Here is a 15,596-nt window from a genome sequence, read left to right as displayed (position 1 = left end):
CTTCAGGCTCCCAGATTTTCTCATATTTTTTTTCTTGAATCTTAGAATTTTACATGCCTTTTTTTTCTTCCTCAAACAATTAGACATTAGTGTTTCTTAAGTACTTCCTTTCTTTCTGCTCCTTCTCAGGTGCTTTTGTAGGCTCCTCTTCCTCTTCTTCTTAGTACCATGTTTCCCCGAAAATAAGACTGGGTCTTATATTAAGTTTTGCTCCAAAAGATGCATTAGGGCTTATGTTCAGGGGATGTCCCCCTGAAAAATCATGCTAGGGCTTATTTTCCAGTTAGATCTTATTTTGGGGGAAACATGATATTAATATTAGTATTAGTATTCTTTACGATTCTGCCTGAGGTCTGATTCTTACTTTTCATGTTCTGTCAGGGCAATCAGACCCATTCCCCTGGTGTCAAATAGCATCTATACCTAATAACTACTAACTCTGCATTTTCAGCCTAGATCTCTCTCCTGAACTTCTGACTTACACATGTAACTGATTTCAGAATATTTGGCCTTAAATAATACATGTCATATTCAAGTTAAACTCATTCTGCCATCCCACCAAAACACTCTCATGTTCCCTATGTTAACAAGTGATGTCATCAGCCACATAGTTTCTTAAGTCAGAGACCTGAATGTCATTCTTAATTCTCACGTCTTTCTCATTTCACTCATTTAATGAATCACTAGTTCTATTCTACCTCCTTAGTAAATCTAAATAATTAACTTTTTATAAATATCTTCATCTAAATGTCCTTCATCGACTACCTGGATGGCTGAACTAGCCTCTTATTGCTGCCTATACCCCTAGGTTTGCCTGTTGGAAATATACACTCCCCACCCTGCCTTCAGGATTATTTTTTTAAAACATAAAACTGACTTCTGTACAAACTGGTGAACCAAGACTTCTTTCCAAGATTCCATTAAAATGATTGTATAGGAATAAAAAAATAAATTGTAGAAGGTGGCACAGTCAGACCAGAAACTGCCACAAAATCTAACGATGAAAGGTAAATGCAAGTTTGGATGATGAAGCTGCAGCCCAAAACACACGTGAAAGCTGATGCAGTGAAGGCCATCGGTAAATGGCCAGGAGAATCGCAGTAAGTCTCAGACTCAGACACTGCAGGTAAGATCAAAGATGAGAATGGGAAGTGTGGCTGGCTGAGGGTGGATACTAGTAACTTGTGTGTGTACATAGAGCCCCCCTTCCACCTCTGCTTGTCAATTAGCCTAATGCCAAGGTCTTATCCTTACGTGTAAAAACAACAACAAAAAAATCAGTTTTTCTCTAAGATAATTGAACAAATTGCCTTGGGAGAAATTGGTAACCCTATTTGGGTTTCTTTTGTTTTGTTTTTGAAGCTCCTCATCTAACATTAATGAATAATTGCCACACTGAGGCAAGGCTTAGAAGTCAACAAGACTCACCCACAGACACAAAGTTCCCTGTCAAATACATCACTGTCATTCAGAAATGTGAAGTTATGCATTGACAACAAGAATCACAAAACGTTTAAAGAAATCCTTTAAGCATTACTGAGAAAGACTGACATTAATGGAAAAGATCAGCCTTATGAAAAGTATTTCAAAGAGTAGGAGAAGATAACTTTGAAAAAATTATTCTAATTAGCTTTATACTTGAAAAAAAAAAGCACTACCTGTAAAAAATTTGAACAGGATCATATAAAAAAGAACAATCAAAGGATGAAAGAGAACTCTGGGACATTAAAAATATTCCATTTTTTTTTTATATCTAAGAATAGTTGGGAGATCAAGGTTATGAAATATCCCAAAATATAGGATCAAAAGAAAAGAGAAAAAGTATATAAGGAAAGGTTGAGGATATCAATCTATAAAACAATAAATTTTCTCAGACATGAAGGTAGATACACATCTTCATATACAAATCTGAAGGCTCAGAATAACAAACAATTTAAAATATATATATGCATAGTACTATGGATTTCCAGATTACCAAAAATAAAAATATCCAGAACCCAAGAATATCTTAAAATTGTCCAGAGAAAGAGGCCACATACAGAAAAATCTCAACCAAGATGATGATAATCTTTTGAAGCAAAATTAGATGCCAGAAGATAGTGTAATGTCTTACAAGTTTTAAAGGAAAATCATTTTAAACCTAAAATTCTATGTCTAACATAATCAAGTGTAAAGCACAATGAAATCATCAGATTCCAAACAGTTTGTATTCCACTCATGTGTTTTTAGGAAATTACTGAAGAATATACCTCACTGTGAGGGATTAAACTGAGACAAAGAGTCAAGGTTGCAAAAAACAATTGATTCAACCTTACTGAACAGTAAGTCCCAGAATAGTAGTTGTGCATCAGGCCTACAGAACAACCAATCAAAACTAAAGTAGAAGGACAGAGAGTTTTGGGAAAGTACATAGAGAAAGTACTCCATGAAATGGATAAAACCCAAAACTTGGAAAATTTAGGTATAAGGAAAAGGCACTAAAAAGGGGGCAATCAGAAAATTCTGGAAAAACAAAGTTGCACAATAAAGTCATAGTCCAAATATTAAAAGACCAGGCCAAACTGGGGTAAGTGTTAGCAAACTTCAAGCAATAGAATGCGCTAGACTCCAAGAAGGAAGAATCTGGAAGATATTAAGGGTATGGTGAAAAAGACTTACGTTTATGTTGCCAAAGAGAAAACAAAGCAACCAGAACTCTAGGAAAAATATAAATGAATACTGTATGAGTAGTAAATACTCCAAATGTAGTAGATTTAAATTTACTTGAACTTGATAATCTCCTTTGCCTGGCTCTGGTATGATTATACTGGATTTGTAATTATAGCCTCCTACTTGGTTCTCCTAGAATGTTAACATCGCTATAATGTTAACAGAGAATATTAACATAGCCATAATGGAACGCTACTTATTGGTTTCAGCATTCAGAATAACCCATACACCTAGCACAGTACGTTAAAAATCGTTATAGAACCAAATGTAAATGAGATTACTCTTGACAATGTAAAAGGCAGCTAACGGAATGTTGAGAAGTAGAAATGAGAGAAAAGGTGGAGAGAAGTGTCAGGACACTGTATCAGTCAGCAATGTGTTTGGAAGAACTGCTCAATTTTAATTTTGGCTTAAATAGTCTGGGTTACGCAGCTTCCGGCTTTTGTTCAGTGTGTAACTCCTGTCAGGGTGGCCTCTTTGTGATTCTCTTAGCTGTTTCTTCACGTTCACAAGGTAGCTGTTACACTTCGTCATTATGTTAAAACAGGAAAAAGCAGGTAGACATGCAAAGGGCTTTCTCTTAGCTGAGCTTTGCCTTTCTATGTGGCAAAGGAAGTTCTGCCCAGCCGACTTCCCCTTATGTCTCTTTGGGTAGATCTGAATTACCCACCCACACTTACATCAATCACAGTCTGAAGGGAATTTGATTCGCATCTTCTGGGATTAGGCTGGAGTTGTGGTTTGTCCTTCCTGAGCTCAGGTAGCTCAGGCTACTATCTGGACAAATGGGAGCTAGTGTGATGGGGTGGGAAGAATGGATGCTGAACGGTGAAATAGCACAGCAATGTTGTTTTGAAAACAAGCATTCTCAAGTATCTGGAATACTGTTTTCTTCTTTTTCCTATTTAACCTGACTTGATGAAAATTAGCTTAGTCAGGACATTTCAAACTTCGAGATTCAGTGATAGAATTGTCAGGAGGGTGCATCAGTTGAGCATGAGCAGTTGTGGAGCTTCAATTATTGATTAGGTTTCTCAACTGGCAGACACAACTGCTGACTTTGGGCAGAATTACAACTATGAATTAGTGGATTAGTGACTATATATAAGCTGTTTTTAAAGGATCAGCTATTTGAAGTGTGAAAGTATGATTAGATGCTATGATTAGAAAAGTGCTGAGTGTATTTTTGATGCCATGATACATATCCTCGTACTAAATATGCAATTTAATACAAAATGTGTCTTTTTATATAATGCTTCCAGAATACCATGCAAGCTGACATCATTTTAAAAGCAAGTTATGTTTAACATTTCAGTATCTTAATTATTTATCTGAGATGGGAGACTTGAGTCTTTCATTAAGAAACTGGGGGTGGGGGGGGGGAAGCTGCAAAATGATGCTGGTGGGTTAAGAATCTCTGCGAAGGATAACACAAGCAGGCTATGTTTTCTTTGAGTGCAATGCTTAAGAAATCAAGTATTTCAAAAACATGGAAGAGCTGAGTGAGAGGGTGACTTATGTATATATGGAAGGAAACAGAGTGCAGTGAGTGGTTAAGCATTCAGCCTTTACAGTCAGCTTTGAATCCCAGTCTTGCAAAACCTCTGAGTCTCAGGTTCCCATCTGTACACAGAGGGAATAACAGTATTGTATCTATCTCTTACGGTGGATATAATGGGGAAATGAGTAAATGTGCGTAAGAAATTTAGTACAGCACCTGCCAAAAATTATACCCCTTTAATTCATGTTCCAGCAATTCAAGATATATAATGATTTGACTAAAGCCTGAGATAAATTTTATATTTGCATGAATGCTAAAAGGCAGCTTCCAAGGAAATTAATACTTTTTTTTAAGGATTTTCATGGAGAACTTCTAAACTACTTGAGAACTAACTGCTTTCAAACATTTAAAAGCATTCAGAGTGATTGTCCCCATAGAAACAATAGACTGATTATAAAACTCCCCTATCTATTTGTTAAAGTACATTCTTTGAAAACCTCTACTGGACAATTATTTATTTAACAGTCACTTATATAGTCTCACTGTGGCAGGCAATGTTCCAGATGCTTTACACATACGAATTTATCCTCATAATAACCAATGAGAGAGGTAGTATGATTTCTCCTGTTTTATAGATGAAGAATCCAAGGGACACACGAGCTGAGTAACTTGTTCATGGTAACTGCTGTAGTGCCCTTGCCAGCACTTGTTCAGCACCAGCCTCTCATTCTGGGTGTGCTGGCTGCTGATAGTCACAGGTGAGTTCCTCCCCAGAAATTTCCTTTGGCCACAGGAAGCCTCTTCGCCCAAGGTGTTTCCCGTCCCCGAGGGGCAGTGATATCTGGTACCCCTTACCTAATTCAGGACATCTCTGAAAGACTACTGCAGCTCCAGAGTTCCCCATAAGAATTAGGGGAGGCCTCTGTTGCAACTACATTGAAGTCCAACTTTTCCTTCCACTCAGCCCTGTTCTGTCACTCCCTCACAAGTATCGATCCCTAGAGTCCCCGCCACCAAGCCTCCTGCATGGAAATCTCTACCTCGGAGCCTGTTTCCCAGGAGCCCAACCTAAGACAACCATGCAGCTAATAAGTGGTAGAGCTGACCAGAGCAATCTGGCTCCAGGATCTCTCCCTTCAACTACTAACCTCTACTGTATGTTATAACAATTCACCTTAATAACATGCTTTGTAAAAATTTTCACTTAAAAAATATTCTATAAAATAGATTTTTCAGTAATCTAGCCCTCCTCCCGATTTGCCCAGATAGGCAAGGTTGTTATTGTTCCTTTTCTAGGTAAATGTTCTGAGATCTTTGAGCTCTGTTGTCCGTAGGTCCCACTACAAGGACAAGCCAATGTACTCAACAAGTGGCTATCTCACTGAGATGAAAATATATATTATTACACATTTAGTGCTAGTTTAGAAGCCAATAAATGGGGAACTAACTGTGCAGTAAAGGCTTCCTCCAACCCTCTTAGGCATTGAAACTTTTGGAGTTTCTATGGCGCCATGAGAGTAAATTTGGTTTTCCAGTTCAAAACAAGTGCGGGCAGGCTTTATGCTGTGGTTCTTCTAATCTCTTGAGGTCGGTTTTTTATCTCTGTGTAGTTCCCTAGGAATACATCCTGATCCCAAGCCAAAGTGGAAACCTGTTGAGCTAAGCTTCCACAAGTCTCTTCCCAACCTCAGTGATGTCATGAGAACAAGAGAAAGCAAGCCTGACTTCCTCTACATGATATCTTAGCTCTTCTTTTTCTTTAGCACCATGGAGTGACTCATGTTCCCAACCAACAGCTGATGCATCTGTTTGGTTGGGGGTGACAACATGTTAAAGACTCACATCTCATGTAAGTGCTACAGGGCTCAAGGACATCTTTGAAAAGGTCAATATGTTTAGCAAAGCTCCAAAAGGGGAAGAAAAGCTGTATCAGTCGGTTTGGGAAAAATTATGTTGAGGCAACAAAGGCTTCAAAAACTCATAGGCTTATAACAACACAGGTTTATCTCTGACTTTGGCAACAAGTCAATTATAAGTTGGCTGAAACTCAGCTTCATGTCATTCTTGCTATAAGATCCAGGTTGACGGAGTACTCCCATCTGGATATAGCTGAATTCATGGCACAGAGCAAGTATAGAGCACAAGAGAACCATTGATGGCTGTTAAAGCTTCTGCTCATAGTTCATTGGCCCAAACAAGTCATGTGACCAAGCCTAGGTAAACAAGGGTGGGATGTAAAATCCCCCTTCAGAGAAAGATGGCAAATAAAGAATAGGACAAAACACAATCTAGTACAGTCCCCAATCTTATTCACAAATATTTGCTTCCCTTTGTTCTGAACATAAAATATACTTATTTCCCTTCTAGAGGAGAAAAATCCGAAGGCCAGGAATAACACCAAGATGAAAGTAAACAATTTTGTGATTGTCTTTACTACATCAGGTCTGAGTGTGGTTTCTCCTCATCAAGAGACCCATATATCCAAAATTCAGTGATAAAGGAGAGAGAGGATAATTGCAAAAGATATTCTCTTTCAGAAAGGGAAATAAGGAGAGGCCTGAGGAAAATCTGAAATCACATCGAGTAAATGTTTCAAGAATCCTTGTACTTGGAGTATGAGTTATACTCCTTGATTAGACCCCTCTTCTGTTCCCAGAGAATAAATTCCCAGTCTGTTATCCTCTGTAGCTCTCGACTCTACTGCCCAACCTACTTTCTCCACATGGAACATTGGGAGCCCCAAGGGTCATTTTTAGTCAAAACTGTCACAATCATATTCAGTCCTAACTAGTATAACACTCACTCTCAGAACTCTCTCAGGCTTTTTTATTGATTTGATCCTAGCCTGCTTCATGTTCCTGTAGTCTCATTTATGATTCTTTTCAAGACATGCTTCTTTCTCTAAACATAATTACAGGTAACTTGAGCAAATCAGGTTTTTTGGAGGTGGGGGTAGATTCATACCCTTAGTCTCATATCCATGAACTATTTCATTCAACCAAAAGGATTTCATTCTCCATCTTAATTAATTAACAGAGGGTATTATGGCCATATGTTTGATATCATCCTTGGAATGAAGTAAATTTTATTTACCCATTTGTAGCTCAAATGCCCTCTTAGTTGTGCCTGTATGTTTTGGGAGGAGAAACAAATGTATCTTTAATTCCATTCCCTTCCATCTCAGATTGCAAATTGAGTTTTTAAAAAAATCATCTCTATCTTGTAATATATGGGAAGTAAGATGTGCCACTAACTTTGCTTACCAGTCTCTATGCTTAAATCTAAAGCTCACTCAGTACATTAACTGTCTTCCAAGTTATTGCAAGCAACAGGTTTATGAAATGTTTTGCCAATGCATAATACGGACTGTCATCTTTCCAGACTTCACTAACAGTTCGTTTACCAGACACTGGCTGGTGCCTGAGCCAACATGACATAGCTTAGGTTTTTGTTAGGGTAGCATTGCATTTTATGAAGGTACCAATTTCTATATAAACCAACTCTAAAGTACGCTATGCTAGCAAATAACCTCAAAAGTATACATACATAGGTATATACAAATATACACATACATACATATATATACTCTTTGTATACAGAGTGTGCCAAAAAAATGTATACACATTTCCTTTTTTAGATTTTTTTTTTTTTTAATTGGGGAAGGGGAATAGGACTTTATTGGGGAACAGTGTGCTTCCAGGACTTTTTTCCAAGTCAAGTTGTTGTCCTTTCAGTCTTAGCTGTGGAGGGCACAGCTCAGCTCCAGGTCCTATTGCTGTTGCTAGTTGCAGGGGGCACAGCCCACCATCCCTTGCGGGAGTCAAACCGGCAACCTTGTGGTTGAGAGCCCACCGGCCGATGTGGGAATCAAACCGGCAACCTTTGGAGTTAGGAGCACGGAGCTCCAACCGCCTGAGCCACCGGACCAGCCCTATACACATTTTAAGAAAGCAAAAAACTGTATTGAAATTACAATACAATGAATGACAGTAACATTCATTTGATTAACACCATCTTCTGAGCCAACGTTATACTATACATTGCTATGTAATTCAATTCAACTTGGAAAAGTAATACACAGATAACATCTCTTTAAATATGTGTACATTCTTTGACACCTGGTATATATACACATGTTGTATACGTGTTATACATATCCTTTATGTATGATAACTTTCACAACAAAAACATGGGGAAAAGTAGTTACTGCAAGTTCTGTGGGCATGCATTGGTGGTGTTGACTTGTGAGCTTCACTGTAAGGTAGGCTGACTGGACCCCCAACTGTCACTACCTGTGGGTCTTTTCTCTTGGTCTGGTCAGTTTATCCAGGGAGAAATCTTCTAACCTGGACAGTGCTCTCACAGACAAATAAAGATAGGGGATTAGAAGGTCTCAAAATTCCATATAGTACATTTTGTTTAATTCTGTTTTCCATCTGATACTCTCATCTTCAGCTGAGCCTAGTGTTCCCAAGTCCAGAGTCTTTCTTCTTGAACTTCACTGAAGAGTAAACCCCCAGACTTGTGCTAGTGTGGGGAGAGATAATTGCTTGGGTATACACGGTGTGAGAAGGGAACCAAGGACCTGACTGCTTCTTATATGGCTTTTCATTCATTCTCATTTTTAGCCTGTCTGCATTACTATTTTTGGAGGTAGCTTGTGCCTCCAACTCCAAGTCTTTCTGGGGTTCTGTGGTTTTGCTTCTGTATTCCACTGCTGGATGGCCTTTTATTTTTCTTAGTTTGTTGAAATATTTTTCAGTTGGTCAATTGCTTTCCAACTTCCATTATTTTAAAGCTGTCATTTCTTCTATTTTCTGCATTCTTGTGTTTTCATTTCAGGTGATAAACACACAGCAAAAAATCCATACTCAGTGTCCATATCTTGGTTACTAAATACTGTGCTCCAATAAAAGGAGACAGGATTCACTGGGAAAATGGCTGAATTGAGGTCTGGCTCATGAATAATACAATATGATCGTATACCATCTTGTACCAAAAAGCAAGGAAGTGCTAAAAGAATGTAAATGTAGGGGTCTGTCAAAAGGACACAGGATCTGACCTGAAAGAGCTTCCAATGGCAATGCTGGACCAAATTAAGCAACAAAGTAGATAATGTCATATTGAATAATAACCCAACATATAAAATAAATATGCATGAGTTCATATTGAAATAAATAAATGATTAAATAGATAAACAAATGGGGGAGAAGGAAAAATCTTCCTTACAAAATAATTCAAATAATATATGTATATACTTCCCTATCCAAAAGGTGGAACTTAATTCCTCTCCCCTTGGGTGTAGGCTGGACTTACTGACTTTTTTACAAAGAAGAGAGTAAGGAAAGGGAAAAGTAACAACTTTGCTCTCCTGGTGGCAGACCCTCCTTTAAACAACTGGTGGTGATTAACATCAACGCTGCCACGCTATGCTGATGCCACATGCCCCTGATTTGATGCAATGAGGACACTTCACCTCTTGTGATATTCTTCCCCCAAATCCATAATTCTAATTGAATCACGAAAAAACATCAGACAAATGCAATTGGAATATATTTTACAAAATATCTGACCAATTCTCTTTAAAATTGTCAGTTATGAAAAATAAGGGAAAAGTGATAAACTATCACGTATTAGAGCAGGCTAAAGAGATATGACAACTACATATAATGTTGTATCCTGAATTGGATCCTGGGACAGGAAAAGGACGTTACTATAAAAAATTGATGACATATGAATAATGTCTGTTGTTTACTTAATAGTATCATACCAATATTAATTTCTCGGTTTTGATAAATGTGCTATGGTCAAGTAAGATGTTACCATTAGGGAAAGATGTCTTATCTTTGTAACTTTTGTAACTTTCTGTACATTTAAAATTATTCCAAAATAAAAAGTTTATTTAAAAATAAATACCTGCAGTGGAGTTCCAAGCGGGGACTATGTTCTACCAGATTTAACTGGAAGTTCATAATCCTGGTAAGGTCCTACTTACAATTCAAGACTCGGCTGGATGGTGACTGCTTGTGATCTGCCTCCTCCACCTTCCTCAGACACCGGGTTTCCGTAGCACCTTGGACTTACCTCCTTTTAATAGCACTTATCACAGTGTCTCCCCAGCGGACTGGGCAATCTCAAGGGAAAGGACCAGGATCTAGCCATCATGTTGTGTTCAGTGTCGGCAAAATGCCTCTGGAAGGCATACGTGCATTTAATAAATACATGTGTGTTTGAGCCACATTGGTTATGGAGGAAGCACAGCCACTTTAACATAAGAAATAAAATGAAGAAAAAAAATGCTAGTTACTTCTTCCTTAAAAATCAAGTTCCTACTGGAATATTCTGCTTACTGTTTGCTCTAAAACCCTGTATTTCTTTGGAAATAAAGTATAGCCCAAGCCATTGCTTCAAATCACCGGGAACTATAGCAACCAGAGCTAGACAGTGATGAAAAGCAAAGGTTTGATTAGCCTTGTTCCAGGGACATTTTTCTTAATAGTAAAGGATGCACCCTAACAATCCCACTCCTAATTATTAGGGGAAATATGCCTTTAAAAGTAAACCCTAACCAGATGATGTTTAATGGGCCAGACAGGCAGGAAATATTTGACAGCGGTAGCCTCTTGGTGTAGTGTTTGTCTTTTATCTTTGGGGGTTTCTTTTCCATGAAACAATCAAGAATTACCGTGACTTTATTCCCAGAGGCTGAAAATTAGCTGGCTAAGCTTGAGCCCAAATCAGATTCTGATGACTAAGAATTAATCTATTTTAACGGAAGCATGTCTAACGGAAATCAGTGCAGCTCTTTGTCACAGCAGAGCAGTCGCTGCTGTCACCTGTGATTGATATGCAGTTAGCCAAATGTGGAAACGATTCAGGTCTGAATCCTTTTGTTCTCTGGCCAATATTGTTCAAATTTGGTTTTCTCAGAGTATGTCTGTTCACACGCATTGCTTCACAAGGTTAACAAAACCTTCATCTTGAAGGCTAAAAAGAAGTGTTTTAAGAGAGTATTTAAACTCTTTTGGCATGAATACCTGTACCAGTCATTTCCCACTCCTGGCTTTGTGATCCTGGCTTACTCCAATTATTTTGAGAGGTGGCAGAAAGTTGTTAGTATTTTTAAATTCAAAGTTTAAAAATCTTTCAAATAAGGTTATATTTTAATAGATCATAAGAAAAATTGCAAGTGATAAAACAATGATAAAGAACTGCAACTAAAAGAAGCTATACATAGGGAATCTATTTATTCACAACGTATTTAGTATTTCTTTCTTGAGTACTTACTATTAGCAGGTATTGCGGTATGTGTCAATAAGAACTGGTGAATAAAATAGCTGTTGTTCTTGACTTCTTGGGCTTTCAGTGTGAAGGAAAAGAAATAAAAAGCATATCCACATTAGATTTGCAGTTGCTTTCATTACTGCATTTATCTACTGATTAATGGCACTTCCCTTGCTTCAGTCTGATCCATTTTTTAAATGTAAGTCAAGGGTGAACAGATGTCTTAGAGTTGGTCAAAGTAGAAATGTATCTGTGTGGTATGACTTGAGGGGTCTGTTGTTTTAAAATAGCTCTTCAATCCAGGTGTAACACTGGTTGATTTTCCAGGATAAGTAATTCTCTTTAAAATACAAATACTCCCAGGAGTATTATGAACTGCTTCTTGTAATCGTATCTATACTTACTGGTAACTTCTCAGCCAACTGCTGTTCTAACGGTTAACATGGCTACCTCTCTGACAGGGATGGAGCAGTGAACTCCAGTAAATAAGGAGAGGGAACATGAAAGTAGGTTAAAGCACGTATACCCATACTTGAGGTCTATTCCCTTGTTGGAATAAGATTTTGAGGGAAAGATAAGAGTTATCTAATTGAAAGATAAAATATAAAATGAACTTGATAATAGGTGAATGAGCTTATGTATTCTGTATGAGAAGACAACAGCAGTCACACTTGATGTGGGTCCCTGCTCCTGAGCCCCAACAGGGAGGTCAGGCAATTGATTACATGGAATTTTGTGTCACATCAAGAATGAATTCCTGGAATGCTGTTCAAGGGTGACCTTGACAGAGCTATTTATCTTCTTTCTGCCTCGATGTCCTCATATGTTAAATAGGGATAAGATTTCCTGTCTCCTACGGCTGTCCTATGGATTAAATAAGGCGATGAAAGTCAAGTGATTAGCACTGTGTCTAGAAAGTTAGCAAATGTTTAATAAATGTTAGCTGCATTAGTGTTATAAGTTATTCCATAGTTATTAATAGTTGCTCAATAAATGTAGTTACATCTAAATTTGACAAAATAAGCTTCTCTCTAGAAAAAGAATTTCTTTTTGAAGCAAAAACAGGAGGCACTGTGCAATCTGACTAGGAAATATTAATATATGTTCAATTAGGCAGCCTAGCCTGTGATCATAAGACCTTTAACAAGGAACTTCCAACAAATCTCAGAAAAATCAGCATTGACAGAGAGTCACAGAAGTTTGCTCACTTTCACTCTTGCATTAAGATGAAAACAGAGACTGGTATGTAGATAGTGGTCAAATAATATTTGGGAAATGAATGCTGTTGTATAGCCCATGGGTATTTGAAAAGTTTTGAAAGTATTTATCAAAATATATATTTATTTGCTATGGGTATATGCATCAGGGCCTGATACTTTCCTTGGTAATGACAGACTTAACAGCAACGTTATTTTTTCATAGATGACTTAAGGAAAGGCTGGTGTAAAATTTACTCCAAGTGAAATACCATGGTATATAGGTTTTGTTTTAACAGAATTATCTGAATGTAGATAGTATTCTTTTTCTTTTCTTGCAACATGTTAATAGTATTTTCCTCTCTTTGAACACTGGTAAGTTAAATAAATGCTATGTGAAAAATAATTCCAAAGTTCTGCTTAGGGTATTCTGAAAACAGGTGGAAGTTTCAAAAGACCTCTTTAATCCCAGCATTCTGTTCATTTAAATTTGTTTTGAAAGTTAATAATCTGCTGGTAGTTGCACTTATAGAGAACAAATGAGTCTGGTAGTAGCATACTGATGTCTCTACCCTGAACCCTTTGTCTTTCTAACCTCAGCCCTATAGAAAAACACTTTCATCCAGGAGTTTCCAGTAAATATTTAACAACCTGTTATCAGAAAAATGAAAAAACAAACACAAAATAAACTGGTTTTCAGTGTATGCTGATTTCTGCTGTGTAAATAGTCCCACCATGGCTGATTTGAAGTTACCTATCTGGAGTTTGGAAGAGATGCACACAGTTGATGCCAGAGCGAGAGCTGGCTCCAGGCCACAATGCCTCCTGTCCCTTACCCATTGACTCTGGAGGGGCTGACATTAGCAACACTCCAAACAAAAAGGTGGGCACATAAATGAGACATGGCCAACCTTCATGCCTAATCCCATTGCCTCAGGTATTGGTCCAGGGGTGGAGGATGTGTTACCCAGTTTTGGTTAATCCAAGTCTTCATAAGGAATTTAATATTTGAATTTAATTTTTGAAAGCTATAGAGAAGTTCTTTCTTTGCTTTTGAATAATGAGTTGAGATGTCATAAACTCAGAGCTTCTAGAGCCCTGTTCTCCACGCATATGTTGTAGGAGAGAATAAGTCCTGGTAGAGGCTGGGAGAGATGATGATGAGGAGAGAGAGAGAGAGAGAGAGAGAGAGAGAGAGAGAGATTGACACCATCAGTTTTCAGTATCTTTAACAGCTACATGTGCCAACATTTTCATTACTTGCTTACATTAACTTGAATTCAATTTCTCTAACTTGTCATGTAGTACATATCTGGCATATCAAACAATATGTTACTACAATACTTTTGAAATTATTTAGAAGCATAATAATTCACATTTGAAGATTTTTCTACAATTACCATGAATTTTATTTAAGTTTTTTTAAGTTTTTAAAAATTGCATGTGGATTAAAGTCACATATTTTCTATGGTTTTTTGATCTATGATGCCCCTGGAAAATTGGCATTTTAATGGACCAAATGATTCATACTATGCATTTATTAATTTTTCATCAACAGAGAAACTAACAAACAAAAAATAACTTTAGACCCCAATCTGAGTTCAAGATGCAAAATCTAGCGAAGTAATAGATAGAAATAACTATTTTCCTTCAAAAAACAAAACAAACCCTTTATTCCAATACTGACCCCAACACCTTAAGACCATCTATTTCCAGGGTGTCTCCGATAGCTATCTGATTCCTGTGGTTGCAGAAGTTGGAATTTTGATTCTGGTCAAGATGGCAGAGTAGGTAAATCCTGTACTCACCTCCTCCCATGACCACATCAACATTACAACTAAATTATAGAACAACCATCCTTGTAAACCACCTGAAGACTAGCTGAACAGAACTCCTATAGCTAAGGGTGTGAAAAAGAAGTCATGACAAGACTGGTAGGCGGGGTGGAGACATGAATCAGGCTGATCCCACACCCATATGTGGCATTAAGAATCAGGAGGGATATCGCAGCTGTGGAGGTCCACCCTGATGACCAAGGGGTCCCAGCCTCACACCAGGCTCCCCAACTTTGACCAGCAGTGTTGAGAATGAGTCCCCATAACATTTGCTTGTGAAAATCAGCAATCATGCTGTCTGGGCAAGACAAAGGACAGCTGGAGTCCCAGGCGTTCCTCTTAAGGAGCCCACATACAGTCTAACTGCTGATGGACTCATTTTCTCTGAGCTCCAGTAGTGGGGCAGTGGCTCAAAAACCACAAGGGACATATGGGGAGGAACTGAATTGACTGGCTTCGGGGTGAGAGTTGTAGAGGCACCTTTCTCTGGGACCAAACTGCTGACAGATGCTATTGTTCCTTTGTTGAGCACTCCCTCCACCCAGCATGCAGGCACAGGTGGGCAGCAAATTTGAGTTTCCATCAAACTTGCTCTACCCTTGTGACTCTCTGAGAACCTGTCCTCCCCAAAACATGCACCAGCACAAACCTCTTTCAGTGGCTGTTATTCACAAGCTGCCAGCCTCAGACCATCCTGCAGACCTTCCTAAAATCTCTCAGAAGCCCACAATTCCCAAACAAGCATTCACTGGTCTTGGCATGCCCTGTAACTCTTGCTAAGTGTCCCTGTCATTCCTAGTGGCACTTGGCCTTGGTTTGCAGCATAGTCTTTCCCAGGCACCTCCAAGTCCAGGACAGGCAGTTACCAATAGCATATCACTTTGTAGTTCCTACCAGGTGGCCCCAGTCTGGGCACAGGTAGTGGCTGACTTGGGCCTGCAGCGAAGACCCTCCCAAGAGACTCCAGAACCAACACACCCAATTGCTGACTTCAGACCACACCGGAGCACCACCAATCAGCTCCACAAATGACACAGCCCAAGGGTACACTTGCCAGGCACTAGAGCCCCA

Source organism: Rhinolophus sinicus, linkage group LG02 (assembly GCF_036562045.2).
Source record: "Rhinolophus sinicus isolate RSC01 linkage group LG02, ASM3656204v1, whole genome shotgun sequence".
NCBI classification, from domain to species: domain Eukaryota; kingdom Metazoa; phylum Chordata; class Mammalia; order Chiroptera; family Rhinolophidae; genus Rhinolophus; species Rhinolophus sinicus.
Note: the sequence above shows the minus strand (reverse complement) of the source record.